General features: G+C 46.8%; 1 protein-coding gene and 1 long non-coding RNA gene across 22 annotated transcripts in view; one reads left to right on the top strand and one right to left on the bottom strand.

Moving 5' to 3' along the window:
• The window catches only part of Mical3 (microtubule associated monooxygenase, calponin and LIM domain containing 3), a 184,691-nt gene that overhangs the window by 145,211 nt on the left and 11,995 nt on the right, over window positions 1-27,485 (bottom strand). The window lies entirely within an intron of this gene.
• LOC134478171 (uncharacterized) lies at window positions 14,059-20,455 on the top strand. Its single transcript, XR_010050660.1, has 2 exons — window positions 14,059-14,266; window positions 19,193-20,455. It is a non-coding gene; the product is annotated as an uncharacterized LOC134478171 (long non-coding RNA).

Here is a 27,485-nt window from a genome sequence, read left to right as displayed (position 1 = left end):
TTACTCTTTCCCACCTCAAAACTCAAAACCAGTTTGGGAGCAAGGCTGAGCAAAGCAACCCCATATGAGTCAAGACTGCCCTTCCCAGGGACAGATGAGTTAAGACCTGAAGGGAAAGCCCAAGTGCCCAGTATAGAGGACCTTTTGAGTCTGAGCTCCTGAAAGCCAATAGGTCTCAGTGGACTTTCGGATGCAGGAATACAGTGGAAGTCTCCATATCCCATTAGTCTATAAACAACAATACTCACCTCATGTAAGTGTCTGAGAAAAGAAACATCTAATACAGGAAACTGGTACTGAAAAAAGGCAGGAAATTCTCTCTTGCTAGAATATAAAAAGCTCTATATGGTAAGAATTTTATTTGCTGGGTTTGCCACTATTATCTTTAGCGCCCAGAATTACCTGAAACATGGGAGGCACTCAGTCCTGAAAGAATAAAAAAGGGAGAGACAGAAATAGAATATAGGATGTAAACTTAAAGTCAGACGACTGGATTCAAATTTATGTTACTTAATCAAGACCCTAAACCTCAGGTCTTGTTAGGGACTAAATGACTGTTGTTACTCCAGATGCACACAACAAGCTCTCCAGTAAGCCACCAGCTAAGACTGTCACCTTTTCCTTTGCCTCCCACCTTCCCAATCTTCCTGGCTTGGGGAATTCTAGAGAATCAAGGGACCAAACTGAGAAGGGGACCACCACCTAGTTCCAGCCCAACTGTCTGCCACAGGTGCCCTGCCCTGCCCCAGAGTCCTCTTTCTCCCTTTACTCCTGGGAAATCCACCCCCAGCCCTTCCTTTGTCCCCCAGGCAGGCTTTGCTCACCCAAGGCAGCTGCAGCATTGAGGAAGTCTGTACAGCAGAATAGCCAGCACCAAGAGGGACCCACTGAGGACCAAACCTTCACTCACACATATGCCGACCAAGACCCCGGAGCATGCTCATTTAATCCTTACCAATTAACATTTTTACGAGCCACTCCTGGCTGCGATGAACCCTTGCATTTCTCCTGAAAGCTCTATTGGCTGTGCATCTCAATGCATCAGCCTGGACAATGTCCTGGACAAAACCCAGCCCAGAGTGGGAAGTGGGAATAGATCTCATGCCTAAAAAGCCTCAAACCTGTAATCCCAGCACTAAGGGAGGCTGAGGCAAGAGGATCAGAAATTCAAATCCAGCATGAATTACTTAGCAACTTAAGTGGGTCCCTGTAGGTCAGCTCAAAGGCCCTAGGTCAAGATGGCGAACCTATGTCACACGTGCCGCAGCAGGCTGTTTGTATCATTTAAAAGTTCTAAAAGGTTTGCCATCACTACTGTAGGCTCAATGGGAGGGTTAGGTCAAGTTAAACTCTCAGCAGTTAATCCAGAGGAGCACACACATCCACTACCCCATGGCAAACAGGACCAGTGTCCACCTATGGAGACAGACGAAATGACTCTAAGACTTGATGACCATGGAAGTGACTGTGTAGGCCCTGGCTTTGCACCTTTGGACTTTTTTTTTTTTTTTTTTTAACAGAAAAAAGAGAAATTTTTCTTTCACATTTAAACTACATTTTGCAATTTCCAACTGAAACTAATCCTGACTGATGCAACAGCCCCAGTGGAAGCCTGTATTTAGTGAGGGAAGCTATAAAGGAGATAAGATGGCACCATCTCACAAGCAGACAGGGCACAGGGCAATTTATCAGGTGGGACCTGCTTGCACAAAACAGCTTTAGCAGGAGTCATTAAGTAGCAAGCCACCCTGATACCAAAATAGGAGCAGAGCTTTTCTGGGGAGTTTAGGACAAGAAGAAACACCCCAAGGCCTTAAACAGTCCACATTACCGTAACTAAAAAATCGCAGAAACTGGCTCAGTGAGGCAGCATGATTTGCTCACCAAGAGGACCCTGAATGGTACAAATATATACATTTCCCCACCAATTCCACAGTATTTTACTTGAGCATCCCTACTCTGAAAATCTGAAATTGAAATACTCTAGTAGAATCTAAAGCTTTTGGACTCCAAAGCCTACACAAATATTCCAAAATGCAAGAAACTCCAAAACCTGAAACACTTCTAGTCTCTAGCATTTTGGACAAGAGCTTTTCCAGCAGTAATGCAAACTGCATTACATGAACCTGTGACACCTTATCTTCTGCTACCTCCTGCAGAAAAACCCAACACAAACATCTCCAACCTTTTGTCCCTACCTCACCAGGAAGACTCAACACTGCTGAGGCTACTTCAGATCCTTCCACTGTACTGCTAATTGTGTTCTGTCCCTTAAATGCCTAACAGTGAGAGATCAGCTGAACCACACTCCTAGGGTAACAGTGAAATTGCTGGGTTAGTTATGGAAGAAAGTGAGCTGCAGCTGAGGCAGTCTTCCCAAGCACCTGGATCCTCCCACCATGCCCAACAACCAAAGTGAATCACCCCACCCCCATCCCTGCAGGTCAGGCTGAACTGGCTGTCTTCGGAGGGGATCACACCCCAAGCACACAGGTGACAGCAGGGCCAGGACTGACCACCAAACAGGGGTTTCTCAGGACCTGTCCCATGCAAAGATAGTTTCATATGCAGCTGCAAATAGAGACACTCACAATGGTAACTGCCTAAACTGGAGTCGGAGAATTGTTTTTGATAGTAAAGAATTAAGACAGGTTCAGGGCCAGGCGTGGTACCACACACCTGGGATCCCAGCACTTGAGAGGAGGAGGCAGAGGCAAGAGGATCACCATGAGTTCTAGACTACAGAGTGAGTTCAAGGTCAGTCTGAACAGCATGGTGAGACCCTGTCACAAAAAAAGACAAAGCAGCCGTGTGAGTGGACAGCATTTCTCTACTTGAAGCATATGCATATGGTTTACACTCTAACACAGACTGCCAGATGGAGGACCTGACAGACAGTAGGAATACACATCCTAGATCACCCATCTTGGAGACACCTCCAAGCCCGTAATACCCAGCTCTGGATCATAATGTACCTCTCTCTCCTTCTCCCTCTTCTCTCTTCCCCTCCCCGCCTCAGCTGACACTATTTCTTTACATTTCTAACTAATAAACCCCTTTATGTCTCTCTTAGTAATGTATCCTAAAAATTCCTTTTCCAAGACAGGAGTCAGCAAACCTGAAATTTCATTCTTTTGATAGGGTGAGTTTGGGAACCTCCTAGGACCTGTCCAGTGACAGTATGCACAGGGTGATGAGATCACAAGCCATGTGCTAGCAGAAGCCACTTGAGGGTACGAGGCGCAGCAGAAAAATCAGGTGGGAACCCAGGGACCCAACTGTAGTGGGCTGCCCTAGAGAACATCAGTGCAGGTCCCTGCCATCAGAATTAAAATGCCAAGATGGGGCTGACACAATCAGCACATGGATAAAATACGTAAGATGTGACAATACAAGAGACTAATCCAAAGATTTCTGGTCTCAGGAACAGAAGAGATAAAGAACAAATTAACCAAAGTACAAAACACAAAGTCTCCTTCCTCCTCAGTCTACTGGAGGCAAGGAACAGGATGACAAAGGCTAGCACTCCCACTGTGGACAGTCACTGACAGAGATCCTCCTCCCACCCACACCTGACCTGAGGACTCTGCCGTCCAGGCCAGCCTCCAAGTCTCACTCTGCCACTGCTCTTAGGTACATGGTCTGTCACTCCAGAATCTGTTCCGAGGGCTCCTTATCAATCCTGAGCAAGTCCAGAAGAGCGGAACCAAGTTCCTCCTTCAGCACACACAGCAACCCCTGCAGGCTTCTCCCTGTGCGGACCCCACTGCCCTCCTAGGAAGGCAAGATCATCTCCAGCACAGAAACAGATGGCCCCGACTTGGAGTCGAGGCAGGAAACCAGGGTAGGAAGAAATGCAGAGGGTCTGCACCACCCGTGCTAGGCAGGCTGCTCTCAGCCATGCTAGAGCCATCTCCTGCCTAGGGACGGCAGTGGCATCACTGTACCACCCGCCTACAGCTGGTCCTATAGGGCAAAGGGGAATTTTTGCATCAACGCAAGGTTCACTTTTGAAAATATTCTGTTTGGAGTTTCTATTCCTAGCAAGAGCCACACGACCTCTTTTATGAGCATTCAAAATGAGGCAGACTATAAGACCTGCAGAAGAAAGAATGCAAAACAAGACAAAGGTAGAAAAAAAGAATTTCTTAATGAGAATCTCTTATGCCAGTGTCTGTCAGAGTAGTAAGGAGCAAGTGTCTGCTCACTCCTTATAGCTTACCCCATCTGAGGACCACTGAAAGAGACACACAAAAATATGATTGCCACCCTGCGGAAGCTTAACATCAAATGAAGGAAAAAACTAATCCAATTTCCTAAACTGTATGGCTAGCTCAGTGACTGTGAACCTTTTGGAGACTAAGTGCCCAAACTGCAATCCAAAACCCACTTATTTACTGCAAAGTGCCAACACTGCAATTAAACCTGAATACTGAGGTTTTCGTTTAGAAAAAACAACTGTTATCTGATGCTCACCTGCGGGGCAACTTGGCTCCTGTGTGCCGACAGAGAGGGCTCCGGTTTGCCACTGCCGTGCCAGATTATCATGCTTAGGAGTCAAGGAGGCTGGGAAAAGGGCCCTTCGGGGGTACAGCAGAAGAGCCAAGCTAGGCAGGATTAGGGATGAGGCCGAGAAAGGGAGCCAGACAGGGAGGTGGCTGTCAGCAGGCTCCCCAAGCCAGGCAGGAGAGCCGCGGCAGGACCCAGAGAAGCGCTCCGGAGCCTTCAAAGCTGTATGTCAGGAGCATGGGCAAGAGGGTGCTACCAGGAAAATGGAACTTCGCCTAGGCAACAAGCAGGGGGCTCAGGCAATCACTGGGGGATCATGAGATGAAGAAAGGCCCGATTAGAACTGTGGTCACAGGAAGCAGAACTATAAGGGAAAACGTTACCCGTGGGCTCTCTCTTGCACCCTCAAGCTGCAAGGTGTTCTTCTTTTCCTACCTGTACTTGGCTCAACCTCATTCTGCAGAGCCTGTTTCTTTTCCTATCTTTAATAGAACTTTGCTACTGTTTAAAAAGAAAAGAAAAAGCATTTAATAAATTGTGAGCACCCCATTATGCTAAGTGTAGTTATAGGTGCTAAGGATAAGCAATTTCAAAAGATATCCTAAAGAAATAACAAAGCAGATTAGATGTATGGGGTAAATAAACCAGCTGTTAATTTCATTCAATTATTATCTGTATCCTGTTCAGTGGCAGAAAAGCAAACACGTCTATAATCTAAGACTTGCCTTTATCTACAGCTTTCCTGGATACAGAAGGTTTAGGAAGGACTGTTAAGGATACCCACACATGAGGTGACAGGGCAACTACTGCCATTCCTTAGTGACAATTATTTTTTTCTCCTAGGCTTTACATAAATTGGAGGGGGGACAATATGGCAATCCCATCTCCCCAGCAGTAAAGCAAGACAGTTGCTAGTATATGCTAGGCCAATTTCACCCATTACTTACTTCCACAGTGACAAAATATCTGAGAAAACCAACTTAAAGGAACAAAAAAGTTTATTTTGGCTCACAGATTTCAGAGGTCTCTGCCCAAACACCCCACCAAGGACCTGTTCCCAATGACCTAATTCCCTCCCGCTGGGCTGGACCTAACCTCCTACAAGGTTCTATCCCCTCAACAGAACCAGATCTGGTGACCAAGTCTTTAGCATAGGGGCCCTTGGGGGACATTTAAGATGCAACCCGTAACATGTGGCTAGGGCTCCCCTCCCTCTTTGGGAACCCAAGGAGATGAGCACGACATTGGGGCCTGCAAAGTACCTCTGACACCCCTTGGCACTCAAGGAAGACCTTGCATTGAGCCCCATCTGCCCGCAGAGTGCCCTATCGTCACACAACTCATGATCAACTTGGCAAGTGGGGTACATATCAGGGCCCACCGAGGCCAGCCTAGGCTGCAGGGCCAAGCTGAACCACATAGTAAGACCTTAGCTCAAAGAGAGATGAGAGAGAAGGTCAGCCTGATGTATAACCCTGGCTACTGGACCTTATAAATAAAGTCCCTAAAATGGCACTACTACTAGAGCTAGCATTCTGTGTTCTTACAAGAATAAAGAAAGGAGCTGGTCCGTGGCCAAAAACATCAGCCTGTCTTCCTCAACTTTAGTGGGAAATCCAAGAACAGCAAAGCTGGAGGAGGGCCAGTTTGTCCTGCCACCCTGTCACTCCGTGTCCCTCAACACCCAGCTCTCCCGTCACATATTTCTGAAGGCATTTCTGTCTTGCACGAGAGAGGCCAAGTATGCAAAGTCCAGTCTTTCCGCATTTACAAAGCATGTGCTAGGGAGGACACGACTCAGCACACAGTACTACTGCTAGTACCAGAGAACCCCAAATGATCAATTCTCACTTTTCTCCAATATCTACTACATAACTATTGGGGGAGGGGTCCTGTTTGCCATCTCCACAGTCAGCACTCATCCACAGTATTACCAACCATGATAAGGTGGAGAAGGACACCAAGGGCCCATCCCCCGGACTCTGACCCTATGTAAAAGTCAAGCAGCACCTCTGCCAGCTGTCATGTACCGTATGTACCTCCACACTGTCATGGGCCACTCTAGCACCCGACGGACAGCAGGGTTCTGTGGATGAGAATGCGGCCTACCGAAAGCTGCTCCTTTAAAGATCTGCGGTCATTTAAAACCAGCTGGTTTCTAGTATGAGCCAGTCCTCAGAAAGCAGTTCGCACTTCATCTACAAAGCACGAAGCCCAGTGATTTCAGTTTTAAAAAAAAAAAGCTCTACATAGATGAAGTCAAGACTTGGGACACTACTGCTAGTTCCAGAACCACCTGTTGAGGACTTTCAAAGTAGTCACAAGGCCCTGGTCTTTGTTGTTAAATGTAACTGCACTGCTAAAGCTAAACTGTATCCAGTCTGGTCTGGGACAGAGGAAGATAAACACTTCAAAACAGAAATACCACAGCCAGGAGGCACAGAGCAGTGCAGAGCTCCCGTGGGGCCGCTGTGTCCCTGGCAGATCACGCAGGGCTGACCTGTCCCTTCAGGCAGAAGGAGCAACCTGGCTGTTCTGTCTCCTTTCCTCCCGCTTTCCCCCCAGTGCTGGGGACTAGACCCAGTGTTTCCTGCTAACACAGTCATTGATCTGCCTCAGCTGCGCACCTCCCCCTCTTTTTTTTTTTTTTTTTTTTTTTTTGACAGTCTCATTACATTGCCCAGGCTGGTCTCAAACTCGTAACCCTTCAGCCTTAACTTCGGAGTAGCTGGGATTACAGGTCTGCCCCACTGCACCTGGCTCCCTCCATTCACTATTTTAAAAGAAGGGAACTATGTGTGTGCCTGAGAAAAGATGTGATCTACATCAGAAAACAATGCCTGAGTTTGTTCAAGCTCTTCAGCAATACCTGGAATATCTACAAGATTCTGCAATTGGCACAATGTGGTTGTAACTCCAGTGCTTATGAGACGTGCTGAAGACACAGCACTTCCTCACAGTGACTAACGATGACTCCTCACCATACATTTGGGAGGCTTTATGCTTTGAGTTCATACCACCCAAGCACTGTGCTGCTGGTGATGCTGACGGAGATAAAGATACCACTAACACTAACACTTATAACTTACTACTTACACGTGTTCCCAATATCTGTCTCTGTCTCTGTCTCTCTCTCTGTCAGCCTGTCTAGCTGTCTCTCTGTCTTTCTCACCTGATTTATAGACAAAAAAAAGCAGACAGAGAGAAGCTAAGCAACTTGTTCAGAGTCACATCGGGAGAGATGGAGCTGCCACCTGTTCCCAGGAAGTCTGGAACTGGTAGACTAAACAGCTTCTGTACTTTTACCTGCCTCCACCTTAATCCAGAAGACCCTGAGTAGCTATGGTGATCTGCAAATTATAGATGAGTGGAAAAAACAGAACGGAGGTTAATTTTGTTGATCTGAGGAGCTCAGGGCCAGGGCTGAAATCCGGGTCCCTGATCTCTGCACCCTTTCCCATGCTCCGTGTACTCCACCACCACACACACCAGGAGTGGTGTGTGATCCATCAACCTACAGGGTACCTGGGTCCAGACAGCCGACCCCAGGACCAGGAGAGGCACTGGGCCCCCAAGGCCACACAAGGCGGGAAGAGTTAATAAATAAAGAGCAGAAAGGTAGAAGATCACGAGTTCAAGTCCCACCAGGGCAACTTAGTCAGACCCTCTCTTCAATAGGTAAACACATAAAAAGGGCCAGGGGTGTGGCTCAGTGCAAAGGCCTAGTACTGTGGCATATTGTGGGCTGTGGGCAGAGAGAGACCCAACCACTCTCCTGTGAAGGCTCCGCCTCCTGCGGCCACCTCATCACTCTGTCCCAAGTCCATCCTTCACAGCCTGCTTTTATTCCACACATACTTGTTTGCGTCGCTCCAGCAGGTCTCTGAGCTCACAAACCACCTCACCCCACTTCTCCTGAGACCCTGCTGCTGCGGTTCGGCCAGTCCATTGCTCTGGTGTGCTGTCCCTCATCTCAATGCTCTCGCCTCTGGGCCACCCAACATGCCCACACTGGCCCTCAGGCTGCCCTCACCTCCTCCAGACCCTTCCCGTTCCTCCACCTCTGAGCGCCACCAAACTTCTAAACAATGCTATGCTTATTTACAGCCAAACAGCATTGTTTGCCATTGTTTCTATGTCCTCAGTGGAAATTCCTCAGGGGCAGAGCCAGGCCTAACCCTCAGGAGGTGAATGCGTCAGGCTTCAGGCTCTGACTTGAGAGAAGGACTGAGACAGCCTGGCTCTGCCTCAAAGCCAGCTGACTCACCTGGAAGTGGGGGTGGATCCAGTAACTACAAGTTACTTCTAACTGAATGGAAGAATGCATTTCTAAAGCACCTTCCACAATGCCTGGCCAGAGACAGCTACTGCAACTCTAATGTCATCTGGCTATGGCCTAGACTGCTGCTTGCTGAATAACAAGCACCCTGGCAATTCACTGTAGGAAAGCACTGGAGATTATGGGTTACTTGCAAACAACAACAACAAAACTACACAGAGGAAGGTTGGATGTGGTGCCGCCCTCCTGTAATCCAGCACTTGGGAGGCTGAGGCAGAAAGACCGCCTGTTCAAGGTCAGCCAGGGTTACATAGTAAGTTCAAGTCTAGCCTGAGCTACTTGGTGAGATCTCGGCTCAACAAACAAGCAAACAAATCCAAACCAAAAACCACAAGAAAACAGGAGCTTGGTACGGTAAAATACTAGAGTAAAATGGGAAACACCACTTAAGGACTAAATCCAGTCTGCACTGATGTGTTAAGCAGCTGAAGGGATCTTACTCCTTTATGGAAGGGAGCAGCAAAACAAAAGTCCCACACCCGAGGGCTCACAATCTAGCTCACAGCACAGAAGAATGCACCTAGGACAGAATGGGACACCACAGATGCCTGGCGAAGGGCAGTACCACAGTCCCTAATCTTCTGGCACGATGATTCTTCCTCCCTTTGTGTGACAGAAGTTACTCTTTGGAGCCTTATAACTGAAAATGATAATGAATGGTCAAAGAGCCACTCAATTCAACATTTTCTTATGAGTTCCTATTTCATTGATCACAACATTTATAGATACTGGGGGGAAAAGGACACGCAAGCTGCAGCTCATGATGAACCTGCGCTAGGGACCCCGAGGTGTCTAGTGGGCAGCACGCACGCATGCTCTCGCTCGCTCCGGCGCTCTCTCGCTTGCTCTTTCTCTCTTACTACCTACAGACAGCAGGAATCCCTGGCATGGGCTCCTCCTAACAGTTCCATACGAAGATACAAGTTAGATCGCATCCTACTAATATAGTCAATTTAATAACAGTTAACTAAGTACACATTATAATAAAAACAATGCTCATAAAAACAGGTAAATTGGGCTTGAGGTACAGCTCAGAGATGGAGTGTTTACTTAGCACATACAAGACCTGGGGTTTGATTCCTAGCAACACACACATACATATACACACCTTTTTTTTTTTTAAGGGAATAAAAAACGAACAGAACAAAGCACAACAGTGAAAACAATATTGGATTTCAAAAATAAGATGGAAGGAAATCCCTTAGTAGACATTGTTATCCTACAAACAGACACTCCGACCACCAGCTCTAGGCCTGCAAAGTCAATCAGGCAACACAAGAACCAAGTTGTCCCTTTACTTCAGTTGCCATCATTTCACATACATCTCGGCCTGTGTTCCTCCAGATCAGTCAGCTGCTGGCAGGGAGCCACGGGAGGGTGGGCTGGCTTCTTGGTTCTCCTCCCAGCCTGCATGGCTACCACTGGCTCACAGCAGGGCTGGTGGGCCACACATTCACTTTTTAAAGGTAAATAACCTAGCCAGGTGTAGTGCCACATACCTGTAATCCCACTACTCTTGAAGGATAAGGCAGGAGGATCTCAAGTTTGAGTCCAACCTGGGCAATTTAGTGAAACTTTGTTTCAAAAAAATGAAAGAGCTGATGCTCAGTGCAAAAGCCCTGGATTCAATCTGCAGTACTGCGAAGGAAGGAAGGAAGGAAAGATGGAAAGAAAGAAGGAAAATAAAGACAGACAAGAAAAAAGGGATTTCCTGGGCCAGGGATATAGCACAGTGGCACAGCACCTGCCTGGCAAGTGCAAGGTTGTGAGTTTGATTCTGGATACCAAAAAAAAAAGGGTCTTCTAAGAATGTGCAATGCCAAATTCCACAGACAAAAAGAGGACAAGAGCAGCAAACTAATACGAGCAGGGGTAAATGGCAGTAATCCCAAGTCCTGAGGCCCGCCTCTGTAGCAATGCTGGGGAAAGAAGAGGACAGTAAACATGGCCCAAAGTTGAGACCTGCATAGTAAAGAAACTCACCTTCCACGCACAAGCAGTCTTGAAGACAGCACTGCTCCTTAAGAGCTGAGCTCCAGATCCCTGCACACCTTGAGTCCAATTTGGAACCCGGCGTCACTGGCCTGCAGCTCAGCTTCCTCAGGCTGCAACTCCTGCTGTGCGGCAGACCTGGGGATGGACACGGGCAGTGGCAGAGCACTTGCCCAGTGCACATGAGGCCAGAGGTTCTGTCCCCAGCAAAAGAAAATGTGTGTGTGACATTAGTGATATTAGTGTTGAAATCTGATGCTACATAAGAAGTGAAAAATAAAACTGAAGAGCTTGTCTGCCACTGTAAGAAAATAGACACAATTCTGAGACTTCTTTATCCAACTCCCAGAGGGGCATCTGGCCAGCTGGAACCAGGGTCAGGAAGAAGATCCTAAAACTTGTCTCTGTAGCTGCTTGGGTAAGAGACTTAAAATGCTATCCACTTTCAACTTACAGCCAACAGCGCAAAGGAGGCTAGAGGAGAAACAGCCTGACCCCACATCTTGCCAAGCAGAGCAGAGTGGGTGTCGAAGGGCCGCAGAGGAACCAGGGCCTCCTGACAATGCATTCCCCCAAGAGGCTGCAACTGACCCGCTGGCTGCAGCTCCACACACTGAGGATAGCTGCCCAGAGTCCTGTTTATCTACGGTCTGTGCTACTGTGCCAGGAGGGGGCAGGGACAGGCCAGTGACTCCTGGCTGCTGAGCTACAACAGAAGGCGAACCCAGGGCAGAGCGGACCAGGCAAAGTCTGATTAATAATTAGACACTAGCCACACAGAGTGCCTCTTTCTTCCCTGACCAGCTCTGACTGCTTTTGCAGACATGACTTCACTGGGCCCTCAGGTTCTCTATTGACACATTTTCCCAGGAAACTCCTGGACAGCAGGCCCAGGACTCACAGCGGGCTGAGACACCGCCTGCAGGAGCAGTCAGTGAGAGGCGACAACTGGCCTGCGGCTCCTGGCCGCCCTGGCCAGCAGCACAGGCTGGTGCTCAAAATGATGCCGAAGAGTTTAGGAAAAAATGAGTACTGTACCCCAAAGGTCCCAAAATTAGTGTCGAATTCCACAGAACAGAGTAATAGCCTTGTCTCATCCTCGTCACAGATTGAAAACCCAAGCTGCCTCATGGCATCTCTAGGGCAAGCCATAAAAGGTACAGAGAGGGGAAGGAAGAAGGGAAAAGGACAGAAAACAGCACATGTATTTTGCCAAGATTAAAGAAATTTCCATTTTTATCTCTAGAGGAATACCACATGGTTCCACAAGGCCTATGTGTTCCACAGCGACCAAAGCAGCATAATCAACAGGATAAATCTGGGCTCACTTTGTATTTCTTTTTTGTCCCAGTACAGCAAAGTACTGATACCTACTGCACTCCAGGCACTGAGCTGGGTCTAAACCCTGAACTCCCATGTCTCCTATGCCCTAGAAACGGAAGCACAGAGGTGGACACAGTTATTAGTATTTAAAATGTCTCATGGACAAACCAGATTCATACTTAGACATAGTGAAAATGCCCATTGAGATAAAGAACAGCAGCACGTAAGAGATACTTCAAGGAGGCCCCTTTGGCATGGGTGGTGAAGTAGCAGCTCGCCTGGCCCTGGACGGAGGTACCAAGTGAAGGCGGGAGTTTGATCCAGGGGCAGGAGACGTGTGCAGACTGCCAGGTGAGATCGGCCCTGAGATCGGGGGTGGTGGGCAACCAGGGCAGGCTGGACATCTTCCGGGTTTGCATTTCAGGGCCTTGCTTTTTCCTGTGTCCTCAGTAGCTCAAGTTCAATGCCTTCCTCAAGGTACACATTAAAAAAATACATGCTTCTGGCAAGCATGAGGTCCTGAGTTTGATTCCTGGTACCAAAAAAACCATGTTTGTGGAGTATGCCCATAATCCCACCTACTTGGGAGGCTGAAGCAAGAAAATCATTTGCGCCCAAGAATTCAAGACCAACCTGGACAATATAGCAAGATTTTGTCTTTTAAAAAGAAGGGAAGCAGGGAGGGAGAACAGGAAGGAGAGGAAGAAAAGAAAGAAAACACAGGTTTAACCATACTCCAATGACTACTAAACAGGCACAGTAGTATGCTTGTAAACCCAGCATTCTAGGAGGCTGAGGCAGGAAGACTGAAAGTTCAAGTCTGACACGAGCAATTTAGCAACTTAGTGAGACTCTGTCTCAAAATAAAAATAAAAAATGGGCTGGGGATGTGGCTCACTGCCTCGGTTCAACCCCTAACACCAATACACACAAACACACAAACACACACACACACACACACACACACACACACACATTACCAGTGGCTAATTAATAAGCAAGGCAATAATAAAAATCCTAGCCCTCAAGAACCATATATTCTGGTTTGTAAAAAAACAAATTAGATCATCCTACCCCATCCCCTGACAATTATATGCAATTGACATAATATATATCCTGATCTAATAATTCCAGGGAAAAGGGTGGCAACAGGTTCCCCAGAGAGGGTGGAGATTCCAAGCAGAAGCTGAAGCACTGGGAGGATGCTGAGCCACATGGGCGGTGGGGGGCAGCGGTGGTGGAATGTTCCAGCAAGTGTGCAAACAGAACAGCGAGGCACATTTGGGAGGGGCACACAGGGGCATTGGGGCCCACCCTGAAATGCTCAGTGTCTATCCCAGTGGCAGATCCCAGGAATTCACCTTCATTCCTCATCCTTGCTTAGAGACCCCTAAAAGAGCCCCCAGAGACAACAGCCCAGTGGCCACTTTGAGGGGGTAAGAAAAGGAAAGGGGAAGATTGCCTCAAAAAGAGGAGCAGTAACCGAGGTCTCTGGAGCTTATTCACTGGGATAAAAAGTTAAATGCCTGCCAGGCATGACAGGGCATGCCTGTAAACCCAGCACTTGGGAGCATGAGGCAAGAGAATTACAAGCTCAAACCTAACCTAACCTGGGCAACTCAAGTGCCTAAGTGATGCCCTGTCTCAGAATAGAAAATGTTAAAAGGGCTGGGGATGTAGCTCAGTGCAAAAGCCTGGGGTTCAATGAAGTACTAGGATACCGTGAGACATGGGAGAAGAGGGAGACGCTGAAGGAAAAAATGTAAATGCTAAGGATGAAGGAAGGGGGAGGGGTCAAGATGTTGTAGTATTATGCAACCAAAATTCCAGTCCTATGCCAGAAAATTCAAAGGTCACAGTTCCCACAGCAACTGTAACCTGACCCACCAGTGTATGTAGTCCTTGGCAGTGCCAGACCCAAGCAACCCTCAGCGCTCCACACTCGCTGGGCAGCCCACGCACCCCACCACAGGCTGCTGCCCACCGCCCCATGCCAGCCATGGGTGCCCATATCCCTCAACTGCCGTGCCACAGCTCACCTTGGCTACCCAGGCGTGGTGTCCTGGGGCCCTTGCTGTGCTCTGCAGGCGCTGATCTTTTCAGGTGAGTTGGACCCCAATTCACACATGCTTACTGAGGGTTTGTAATTTTAACTCTTGTGTGCTGACTTACCCTGCAGTGGCTGGTGGGCTAGGTGAAGAAAGGAGAAGAGAGAAAAGGGAATTGTGTGTGGTGGGTGACAAGGCTGCTGTCATCCACTTCTCGCAAATTGCCTGGTATCCCAGCACTTGCCAAGCCTCGCCACATGGGGGGACACAGGGCAGGGCAAGAGGGGTGGCAGACAGAATGCTCCCGAGTGGGTGGGATTTTTGCACACAGGAACTTGTTTCTAAAGAATATGTAACGAGCACAAGTTCTTCCTTGAGAAGGTCTAAGACTTGGGCTGGGTCACCCAGACCTCGCATACCTCTGAAAGTGCAAGAAGGGACGACACCTCGCATCATGATAGTCACAATGGGTGGAAGGAAAGCTGGAGTGGCAGTGTGGGGTCCGAGCTGGGCACAGTGGCACACACCTGTAACCCCAGCACTCAGGAGGCTGAAGCAGGATCACTGCAAATTCAAGGCCAGCTACTAAGTGGTAGAAGAAGAAACTAATCCAAGGCAGTCTGATTCTACAGCTCCCACCCTAAGTCACAGTCACATCCATGTTCACTGTGACAACCTGTCCTCCCCAGGAACAAAGCAGGCCCCGAAAGTGACTCCAAGAGTGAACGCTTTTGAAAGAACCACCATTCTCAAGTTGATCTCACCACAAAGCAATAAAGAAATGGCCCTAGAATCTGCATCCAGGATGTCATCACATCCACTGCCTTTCACTTGACAGAACCAGCTCCAACCAATTGGAATGCTAAACCACGCCTCATCTCAAAACTACATTTGCTAAAAAACAGTCCAAGCATTCTGATGCCTCAAGGCTCATAATGAACAAGCCTGGGATATTTTTGATTGGCGGTGCTGGGGCTAGAACCCAAGGCACCACACATGCTAGGCAAGCCCTCTACCACGGAGCCACGTACCGACCGCAGGGAATTATTTAAATCATCATCTAGCCTATCTGATTCACCTCCTGTTTAATAAACTCCCACAGCTTCCTTGCACTTGCAAAGACAGAACTCACATCCTCCATTCCTCCTTACTCAGGTTTCCTCTCTGCAGGAAAGGAATGCACGTTCGGCCCCACTGCACTCCCCCTTCTCCTCAGCCACATCACTCATACTCACTTGTCCAGATTACACGCAGAGAGGAAAATCCAACACGTTTGCTTATCCCAATTTAGACATGGAAATACCTAATAGAGTACTAAATGAGAGAGAGACTGAACAAATGAGGCTCTGAAACAACACATCTGCAAGTCATGCAAGTGCATCCCCAAAAGGAAACCCAGCCTTCCTATCCAGGAGTGAGTTCTGTGACCCTGGACAACAGAGCTCTCCCCTCACCCACTCGTGTCCCCTTTCCTATGGGATATGAGATGGGTGACCGGGCTCAATGGAGATAGCGAATCAGATAATCACAGAGCATGACTGTGAGAGTGAGCACGGTCATGACAGGGCCACCCAACGGGACAGTCATGCCTGCACTTGTGATGGAAGCCAAAGGGCATGTGTAAAATACATCTGAGGGCCAGGCATGGTGGCACACACCTATAATCACAGCACTTGGGAGGCTGAGGCAGGAGGATCGTTGTGAGTGGCTACAAGTGAGATCAAGACCAGCCTGAACTTCATAGTGAGACCCTGTCTCAAAAAGACAAAAATAAATAAATATGTTGAGGGATCATGGGAGGAGGTGTTTAATTTTTCACTTTAATAACTTGCCCTTATAAACCAAGAATGCATGTTCTTGTTATTAAGTTCCATGTAATTTACTAAAGTAAGTAAAACTGAAAACCTCATTAGGTAACATTAGAGAATTAAGATTACAGTAAGAAATGACAATGCAGGGCCAGGGTCTTATTAGCTCAGTGACTCAAGCACTTACATGGTAAGCGCGAGGTCATTAGTTTGATCCTGGGTACAAAAAAAAAAGAAACAAGAATGCTCCATTTTCCTGGCTTGTGCCTAAATATAACCCTATTACACTCACACCTAAATTCTAGCTATTCCCAGACCCCCGCCCGTGTATTTCATAGCCATCAGTTTATGCCTGGTTTGGCATAAACAGATAGAGGCATGGCAAATAGTCTGTTTTAAAGAGTTTTTTAATTTCTGCTGACAGAATTTTCAGTTTCTAAAATCTAACACAGTGATCCAACTAAGTTCTGTGTATTAAAGAGTTACAAGGTGTTATCAACTATTATTAGAAACTAACATCATGAAGAAAGTGAAAGACAACCCAAAGAACAGAACAAAATACTGTATGTATCAGGTGTGATTTTTAAAAAATGAATCATTAAGTGGGCAACGCAGTGCATGCCTGTAATCCTAGCACTTGGGAGGCTGAGGCAGGAGGGTCATTGTGAGTTTGAGACCTCCTGGGCTACAAAGTGAGCTCAAATTCAGCCTGAACTACACAGCAAGATAAATATATCAAAATAAAATATAATAAATCAAAATAAAATAAAGTATGTACCTTGCATGGTCATTTTGACTTTAGGGAAGAGTCAGAAATGGGCCAGTGCCAGACTGGCGGATGAGGGTGCCCTGTCATGTTTCATAAGCCTGCCCTTCTGTTGGATGACAATGGGCAGCAATGTCACTGTTTTGCGTTTTTTTTTAATTTTGATCCATCTTATGATACTGACTAACGAGGATTCCACAACGGTTCCAGAAAGTGCTCAGAATGAGGAGTACCGGGTTTCTAAAATTGGTTGTGGCTACACAACCACTGAACTGTATAATTAAATGAGTGAATTATACGGTATATGAATTATGTAATAAAGCTACTTTAAAAAACTCATGTCTAAGGGGCCGGGGATCCGGTTCAGCAGCACAGTGCCTGCCTGGCAAGCGTGAGGTCGTGAGTTTGATTCCTGGTACAAAAAAAACAAAACAAAAAAACCCCTGATGTTTCAAGTATCACTGAATTTTTGTCAGCAACACAGGGCCTGGTATATCACAAGTACTCAATAAATATTAGTTTTTAAAAAATAGAGGTATTGAGTCTTTGATGATTTCCCACAGCAATTTCCCACTACCTCCAGTGATCTCTGCCAGACAGTTCCCACCCAGCGAGGGCAGCACACCCCACGACGTGTCGGCCATCCCTGCCCAGTGTCTTCTCAACCTGATGTGACCCTACTATTAGCAGAGGAAAGCAACATCTGTTCCTGAAAGTATCTTAAGCCCAGTTCTTGAAGAAGAGAAAAATATATATATATGGATTGCTCCCTCTCCAGCAGTCTGGAACCAGGCAAACTCAGCACTCAAACAACCACGCAATACTTCAGGGCAGCCAGGTGTGGTGGTTCACACCTGTAATCCCAGAAGTTAGGAGGCCGAGGCAGAGTTTGGGGCCAGCCTGGGCTACCTAGTGAGTTCCAGGACAAAACAACAAAAAACCTTCAGGGCAGTAGATGAATAGTAAAGTTAGGAGACCACAGCAAGGGCCTTGGGCAGTGGTGGGGATTCTTCTGGGGCCTCTAAGTAAATTATTGCAAACCATAGCCCTGCTCTGGCTTGAACGAGGCCGTCCCACTTCCAGGTCCAAACTGCTTCTGCCAGCAATTTGTTCACGCCCACCTTGCACTACTGCTGGCTGTGCACAGCTGGTTCCCCATATACAATGTTTTCCGAGTGGACAAGGACAACATAATCATTTCTAGCTCCTTGAAAATCATTTGCAAAGTCCTGCACACAGTAAGTGGACAATTCGTAAGTAATGAATTTAAGTTTTTACTTCTAACTCTTCCATGCACACATGTGCATCTCCTTCTGGCAATCTAAGTGTCTATGGCAAGTGAGTAGCCAAGGCAGAACCCCTGGGATCCAAATGTGAATTTCACCAATCTACTAGCACCTACGCTGGCCTACACCCAGCCTTTTCTCTAGAGCTGCCACCTCGTTGCCTCTTATCATTACACTGCAGTAACAGCAGATGCCTGTGTCCCTGGTCCCTCAGCAGTCTGCAGGCTCCTCCCAGCCTCACCCAGATGCTGTTCCGGCTTAACTCGGCTCTCCCCTTCTGGTCCCACTGAGGAAACACCTTTTCAGGCACTCTCACTGGACCAGTGCCCTTTCTGCCTTCCCCCAGACACTGTGGCTCCAGGAGGACGGCACTGAGCTCACGTGCTGGCATGCTATGAGACATATGCCTGCTTAACAAACTGATGCGTGTGCTACCATGTCATATATGTTTTATCAATTTTACTTAGGTAAAAGAGTCATAGCAAACAATAAGCAATACTCTTTACTGTAAATTCCAGATAGCAAATTCACTCTTATCAAGTGCTTTCACAGATTATTTGTCTCCTTTGGGGTTTTTTTTTTGCGGGGGGAAGATCCAATTTTTGGCCAATCTATGATGCCACCGACAAATGAGTAAATGCTGGATGATACTTTCATTAAGACAAAACTGCAGACTGGGGATGTATGTACAGGAACTTGGTAGAGTGCTTGCCTAGTACCCACTGGTTCAATCTCCAGCCCCAGAGGGAAGGCGGCAGACAAAAAAGGAGGGTGGCACATGCCTGTAATTCCAGGACTTAGGAGGCAGCGGCAGGACAATCTCTGAGTTCAAGGCCAGCCAGGTTACACAGTGAACTCAAGGCCAGCCTGAACTACACAGCAAGATTCTGTCTCAAACTCAGAGACAGAGACAGAGAGACAGACAGAGACAGACACATAGACAGAGATAGACACAGGAGAAAAAGAAAAGAGAAAAAGTGATATAAGGTCAACAGTGCTGAAACATAGCATGAACAGTTTCTAGTTTTCATAGAATACACTTTTGTGCTAATCAAAGTGGCTCCAGACAAAACTATGCAAGTGTAAGCTGCAGTGGCAACATTTATTCTTCCTCTCCTTAGAAAACCAACCGTGAACTGGGTTCTGGGTATGAACCAGCGATGGCAAGCTTTTCAGAGCTTTCAATGGTACAAACTGCAGCACGCATGTGTGGATTTGTCAGCACTGGTATGTATGGCTCCCCTACAGCTGGTGTCAAGCCACCAGCTTGCACCTCTGAGCAGACACAGCTGGCAGGACACAGCGCAATGGCACACAGAATTTCCACCACCGATGCGATAGCATTCTTGTGGTACCACAGGAATGAGGAAGGCATGAGTTCTGCACATCATGACCCTTGTCTTTAGTAACATAACAAGCCCCTGACTCAAAAAAAAAAAAAAAAGACTAGGGATGTACTTCAGTGTGGAGGAATTAGGTTCAAACCCCAGGACCCACCCTGACACGAAGACTCCCTTATGTGGCCTGAATGCCAGAAAGAAAAGTACAAGGTACCATACAACACTTTTTTTTTAAAGGGAGGGTTTGTCTTGCTTTGTTTTGTTTCTCCTGTTAAAACTCATGCATGTGTAGAATCTATAAACAGTTTATGAGAACTGATCTTATGACACATGATGAAATGAACAGATACTTTGAAGAAAAAGAGACTCTAAAGTACCCAGTGCTGATCCTGGAGTGTCATAATGTGAAACCCAGCAATAGTATTATTCTTTGTTCAAAGTGATATTAGCCTGTTTGGGTTTATTCAGGCTTAACATAATTGAAGATATGGATAACTGCATGTATGTAAGATTGATAACCATATTTCTAAGTTTTTGTTGGATAGTTGAACAGAACTGGTTGCCATCTCACTGTTTGAATCCCCACTTTATATGCTCCACTTTAGTATTTTAAATAACTATTTGTAAGAAAACAATCTGTAGTTATCAACTAGTGATTTCTTACTGTTTTTCTTTGAAATTATGAATTCTACCCATTTTCTGTTTTGTTTAGTCTTTCTTTAAATTAAAAAAAAAAAAAAAAGATACTACAGTACCCAGTGCTGATCCCGGAGTGTCATGATATGAAATCCAGCAATACTATTATTCTTTGTTCAGAATGATTTTAACCTGCTTTAGTTTGTTTGATCTAAATATAAATCAAGATATGGATAACTGCATGTATGTTTAAGTGTATAGGATTGACAACCATGTTACTAAGTTTTTGTTGGACAGTTGAACAGAACTGTTTGCAGTCTCGCTGTTTGATTTCCCACTATACATGTTCTATTTTTGTATCTTGAACAACTATTTGTAAAATGACAATATATAAACATTAACTAGTGATTTCTTACTGTTTATTTTTTTCTCTGAACGTATGTATTATTTCTATCTATTTTCTATTTTGTTTAGTCTTTCTTTAAATAAAATTTTTTTTAAATGGGAGGGATGTCTTTTAATGCTTAGCATACGCTCAAATATGATAAATTTGATACTTTACCCACAAAAGGAAAGAACAACTGGGATAGGGAAAAGGCGAAAAGGAAGAGGAAATATATATATATATATACATACACACATATATGCACAAATGCGCTCATACAAGATAGCTAAGATAATTGTACTACTCATTCTATTAGTTCATGGAAAGGAACAATTAGTGCTTATATTGCCTGATCAATTTTGCATGCCTATATATGGTAATCTGAGCAACTATTCTAAAGACAACAATCTGCAATAATAACCACTGTTAATTTCCTATCATCTTGTTTTTAAAATTTTGTGTCATTTTTATTTTTTTTCTCTTTAAAAAAAAAATTCATAGCAGCTGGAAAGTAGAATTAGAAAGGCTTCAACGATTCATAGGGTGTTCCTTAAAGCTCACATGTTTTGCCTCCTGATCTGAAAGAACAGAGCCCAGCAAGTACCCCAGGCTCTACAGGGCACCAAGCTGGCAGTGATGACATCAAGGACTCGCCTGTTCTACCACCTTAAAGTGGGCTCCGCTTTCCTGTTTCTTTTTACACTGCTATTGGTAGCCTCCTTTCATTTTTCCTTCCTTGATCTGCACATCCCCCAGTCTCTATAAATCCTTTCTGCAGCCGCAGGTTGGTCCTGGTCCTTGGTTTCCATCATTCTCCCTACTCACTAACAATTCCTTAGGAAAAAAATCTTCAATGCTTCCCACCACAGTAACTGTAACCACCACAACAACTCCTAAACCTGTTCCATCCCTACTATGCTGGTGGATCAGGGTTGGACCTGGAACCCAAGGGGCACTTCTACCACTGTGCTAAGTACTCTCAGAGTCAAGGTCTGGCTATTTATGGTTCAGTCTGGGCTTCAAATTATCTTCCTGCCTCATCCTCTCAAGTAGCTGAGGTTACAGGTATGCACCACACCCAGCACCATCTGTTAGCTTCATGATAAGCCCTAACATCCACCTCTTGATATCCATCACTTCAGTGTCCTTCAATGCTTAAGCCTCAGACAAATACAAGCATGTCCTGCCCCTGCTCTGAGAATCAAGGGTGAGATGCTATCCAGGTCAGCCAGGCTTCTTGATGTTCTACAGACCGTAGTGTAAACAACAAGAGGAGGTGATGCTCTATCTTCTCAAGCATAAACTGAAACTGATCTGCTTCTCACATTATATGTATTGCTCCCTTCTACAAGGCAGCGGGGCTCTGAGCGGTGTTTGAGGACACTTCCCCTCCCTCTCCCGACCTCATCCTGTCCCAAACTACGCCTGCCCAGGACCCCACCTCCCCTAGGTCCACACCTCTTCCCTTCCCGGTCACCATCTTGTTCTTGTCTCCCTGTCGTGCCCCAGTGGGAAGCATTCTGAACTGCCTCCACGGGCCCTCCTGGCCCCAGCCCACCATGTCTCCTCCTCTGAAAGAAGCTTCCATCCTGGACGAGTGTGGCTCAGTGCTGCTGCTCTTACCTAGCACGTCCCAGGCTCTGGGGTCTATCCCTAGCAGCACAAAAGTACAATAAAAATAGAAATCTACTGAGGTGCTCTATCAAAACCTGAGAATATTCATGTTCCCAGGAAGTAAACACTGAGGAGTTCATGAGTATAATACAGTAAGCTAAGAGGACAATATAATATCTAACTAATAAACAGCGCCAGGGGAAGAAATTCAAAGAGAAGAAAAAACATAAAAAAGTGAGTGGGCAAAATGCAAGCAATCTGTGCTTCTTAGTGAATTATAAACAGGAGTATTATCAGTCTTGCACTTGTCTAAAATTACAACAAAATAAAGTCATCCCTGCCCCTAAAATAGTCCCAACCCTCTCCCTAGAATCCAACTTTGACAAAAGTAGACGCTTATGAGCTACCCGAGCAGCTGGGCTGGGCTGGGTCCACCTCGGCCTCCCTTGTTGTTGTCCTTCTGCCTTCACCTGGCCTCAGGATTTGCCCAGCTCCTCCCTGCCAGCCCACTTCCACCCTGCCCTGAGCCAGTCCTGACTCACTTCTTCCAGGGCTACTGCACTGTGGAAGGAAAAGAACTCACACTCGCGGACCATCTGCCGCCAGCCAGGCGTGGCACTGACCGTCCACGTTTCCAGCTGACCCTGCTGCCCATGACTAGGACGGCACGGCACTGTTAGCACAAGGGACCCCAGTGGGCACTGCCTCTCACAGCACGCCCCACGCCTCACAGCACCCTGCCTGCTTTTTCCAGGCCAGCTCAGTCTTGGTGCCTGTCCCGAATGGTCGGGATCTGCAGAGAACAGAACAGATGATGCTCACTGACCTCATGAAGTTTCCATCTTCGTGGGAAGAAAGAATAACAGCAGCATTTAGCTGGGTGTAGTAGCACACACCTGTAATTCTGCCACTCTGGGAAGCTGAGCTAGGAGAATCGCAAGTTTGAGCCAGCCTGAGAAACCTAGCAATTCAATGACATTCTGTTTCAAAATAAAAAATGACCAAGAGTAGTGGCAACTCCTATAATCCCAACACCCAGGGGAGACTGAGGCAGGAAGATCTCTTGAGTTCAAGGCCCACCTGAGATACATAGCAAGACCCTGTCTCAAAAAATAAACAGAGCCAGGTGTGGTGGTGCCAGCTTGTAATCCCAGCATGAGGGAAGCTGAAGCAGTAGGGCTATCAAGAGTTTGAGGCCAGTCTTGGCTACATAGTAAGTTTGAGGTCAACCTAAACTACATGGCAAAAAACAAAACAAAACAAAAAACACAAAAACTAGAAGGGACTAGGGATATAGCTCAATGAGCAAGGCCTGAACTCAATCCCCAACACTGGGTGGGAAAAAAAGGCTGTACATTTATCACACTTCCATAGCACTTGCTCTGTGTCAGGTGTTATGACAAGTATTTCATAAATATTAATGCAGTTAGTGCACATAAAAATTCTGAGAGTTGGGGCTGGGGATTTAGCTCAGCGGCATAAGCATCTGCCTTGCAAGCAGGCTGTCGTGAGTTCGATCCCCAGTACCGATTAAAAAAAAAAAAAAATCTGAGAGTTAGGCATTATTCTTACAAATGTAGAAATCAAGGTCAGAGAGGTTAAATAATCTACCCAAGGTCACAGAGGTAGGGAATGGTGAGGCTAAGACTAGACGCACAGTACTGTAGTCTGGCTGCAATGCCCTGGCTTCTAGACCTCCATAAACTCAGGTAGACTTCAGGTGCTAGCAGGTGGCGGGCGCTCTGGAAAAATAAAAAGCAAAGCAAGGTAAGGGATTCCAAGTACCCTGTATCCCAGGGTGATCCCAAACTCCTGGGCTCAAGCAAGCTCCCGCTTCAGTCTCTAAAGCAGCTGGGTCTCCAAGTGACACTACCATACTGAGCGCTACGCTGAGACTTCACACGGAGAGGCGCTAGGTTTTGTGGAGCAGACACCAGGCAGTATCCACGGTGAGGGATGCATCTGTACAAAGCCCTCAGGCAGGGATGGGCCAGGAGTGGAGGAGAAGCCAACCCGAGACCCTGGAACTCAGGAAACCGCGGGGAAGAAAGCACCGCCTCTGACCGCCTCTGACCGGATTCCACCTTTCCCACCTTTTCCGGTGTTCCCCAGCTGCTTTTTTATCTTTACCTTCATTTCCAAGGTGAACTGCAAACTCTGAAAGCCAGCCCTGGGACCTCTACCTCCTCCGCATGTCCTGGGACTGCTGAGCGGTATCTCCTGGAATCTCTCGGCCTTGCCTTGGGGACAGAGTGGCCAGCGGCCTCCGGGGCAGCCCAGTGCTCCCACCTTGGACCTCCTGCCTGAGTGGTGGGCCTTAACCTCCGTGTGTATTAAGAAAACTCCCATTTTGTTTCAAAACACTTCCGTCCAATGTCACACTCAAATTTCAGCCCCAGTGTGCCCCCTAAACTGGTTGGCAGCCAACAGCTCTCAACCTGACAAATGGCAAGACTATGTGTAATAACAGAATCAAGATTTTCTCATCAACACTGGGAGGCCATGGCATGCAATGCCACGCCCACCTGTGTCCTTCCTGACAGTCACCAGCCCTGTCCACACTGAGCACCGGGCACAACGGCCTGAAGTCTCTAGCGACTCCTGGCTCTTGGATTGCTTGGGCCATAAGAACAAAGGTTTTTGTTGCTGCTTTGGCTTTCAGTTTTCAGTGCTAAGGATGGAATGAATGTATGGCTTGCACATATAAGGCAAGTGCTCCGTCACTCAGCCACATCACCAGACCTTTTAATTTTATTTTGAGACAGAGTCTCAGCAAATTGCCCTGGCTGGCCTTGAACTTGGGACCCTCCTGCTTTGGCTTGCCAAGAAGCTGGGATTACAGGTGTGCACCACCACACCCTGCCAGACCAGGAAAGTCATTATCACTGAACACAAGTGGCGGCCCCAATCACATGTACAAAGACAAACATCTAAGTGGCAGAGAATTTAGCTCGGTACAATGATTCCCTGCACCCGCAGAGAAAAGAGCCTTCCCTGTACTCCTTGCTCATCATGTGCTGAATATTCAGATTCATGTCCCACTCCTCACTGAACCAGGCAAGCTACCCGTAAGGAATTACGGAGCATGCCTTCAGCCTTCCCCTAGTTCTAGTTTTATCTTTTAAAGTACCAAAAAGAAAATCCATCTTGACCCTAATTCCGGAATGTTAGGTTACGCTCTCATTTTATTTCCCAAATAAATCATTCAAATTTAATTTTCCAGATTGAGCCTGGGATGGGGGACCCCTCACATGGAAGAAATCATTTCCTATAGGCTGAGATGCTATGGAAGAAGAAAGCCAAGAGAAGACGCTGTTTGCAACTGTAACAGATCTCGGGGCTGTGTCTGTTTAGGAGACTAATACTCTTATGGAGGTGGCACAGGACAGCAGCAGGAGCTATGTGACCCTCCAGCAGGTGAGCGCTTAGCTGGGGTGTACCGATCTATTATGGTTGATACATCCTATCAACTTGAGAAGTTTAACTGAGAGACTCAGCAGGGAGCCAGCATTCTTACTTTGTAAAAATCCTCATCCTGTGCAAGAGGAGGCTCCTAGATTTTGTGAGTGCTGCGCCTGTCCTGGAGGAAGGTGGGGAAGGTGGCCTGTGTACCATACAAGGAAGGAAAGATGCTTGCTCTTCCTTCTGTTTGCTCTGGCTGCTGCCTTGAAGTGTTACCCCTGTGCCACACTATCCTGCCTAGGAGCCAGCTGATTATGGACCGAAACCACCATAAACAGTGAGCTAAATAACCCTTTCCTTCCTTCATTTTGGGTCAGGTGTTTTATCCCAGCAATGAGAGAAAAGTAACCAAGACAAACTCACTATACTGTGACTATGAAAAATATATCTTTACTCTTCATAAATCCGTACAAGCATTTAGGATAAAGTGAAAGCCGTTGGGTCTCTTTCGAACAGGTCAGAAAAATGCCCCAGGTAGAAAAAGCAACTGGAGCAAAATGTAAGTAACAAAATCTAGTTAGTAAATCATAAATCTAAATAACAAGACTGGGAGAGCCCCTACTCAGGTTCTTGCAACTTCTCTGAAAATTTGAAACTTTATCTGAACAGTTACTCCCCAGGTGAGCCTTGTCTATAAACCCAACAAGCAGGCAGCAGTCCCTGTCACAGGTGCACCTCCTGCCCTGCACACCAAACCCAAGGGAGCAAAGACATGCTCAGGGGGACAGCTTCAACAACTCACAGCATGGACAGACATCTGTGGCACCAGCCACCTCTGGGTTTTTCTCGGTACTCTGGGCTCATGTAGAACAAGGCCAGCTTTAAGAACAGAGGACTGAGAGGCACCTCACCAGAAACTTTATCTGGGGCTCTCCCCTCCCTTATCTCCTCTATCTAATCAGGTCCTCTTTCCAAAATGTCCCTGGCATCAGGTCCCCACTGTCAGCCTCCAGTCCAGTCCCTTGTCATGTCACACCTGAATTTATACCAACTGCTCTGGGCTGGGCAAACCCTGAAGGAGGGGCCAAATCCAATCTCTACGTAAAAAATGTTTTAATAATTTCAGATGCTTGGGAGGGAAAATCCAAAAAAGATTCGATTGGGAGGTTGTCCACAAAATTCAAACTTTTGGGCCCATAAATAAAAGCTTTATTGGAAAGCTGCCACCCACATCTGCTTCCTCAGCTGCTTTTATACTACAATCACGGGGTCGAGGGGCTGCATCAGAGACCCAGTCCTAGCTCAGGAAACCTGTAACACTCACTTTCTGGTCCTTTATGGAAAAGTTCGCTGACTCTTCCCATAGTGATAAGGTTTGATGCCTGGTCAAATGACCTAAAATACTGTACTGCTTCCCTGCTATTGCACACACACATGTACACACGTACACACACACACCCTTCCACGAATTTCCCCATCACACTTAAGAACCCAGAAGGAAAAACCTGCTTTCAACAACAAAAGCACACTGGCCATGTCTGTTCACGTTACTGTAACTTTTAGAAAACTCCTCTAGACCAAGAGAAGGAGGCAGGGAGAAGGAGAACTAGAGAAGGAACATGAAAAGAATTAAGAAGTGTTGTTGTACACACTGTTACGGCTGAGTCCACATGTCCTCCCAAAGCCACACACAGTCATAGCTGGGGTTTTCCAGAGGTGGCCGGATCTAGGGTATGTGGCGCTGGAATTAAGGGTGCCCTACCCTGGATGTGGGTGGCACTGCCCCAAGGGTGAACAATCTGGGTGAAATATAAAGGTGGGCTTGGCTGCTGCTACTGCTGCTTTCCCGCCTTCTGCCTGCCCTGCTTTGCCATAAACTGTCTCTCCTCCGTGATGCCCCTTAACCAGGCCACCCTGCCCTGGAGCCAGTCACCTGTGGACTGAAACCACTACAAGCAGAACTGAAATGAACCTTTCCTCCTTTAACTTGTGGACGCCCAGCATTTTGTCTCAGCAACAAGAAAAGTAACTAAGACA

Source organism: Cavia porcellus, unplaced genomic scaffold (assembly GCF_034190915.1).
Source record: "Cavia porcellus strain 051 isolate PalLab524CR breed Dunkin Hartley unplaced genomic scaffold, mCavPor4.1 scaffold_11, whole genome shotgun sequence".
Classification (NCBI taxonomy): domain Eukaryota; kingdom Metazoa; phylum Chordata; class Mammalia; order Rodentia; family Caviidae; genus Cavia; species Cavia porcellus.
The sequence above is the reverse complement of the archived record's forward strand: the minus strand, read 5'-3'. Positions and strand labels throughout refer to the sequence as shown.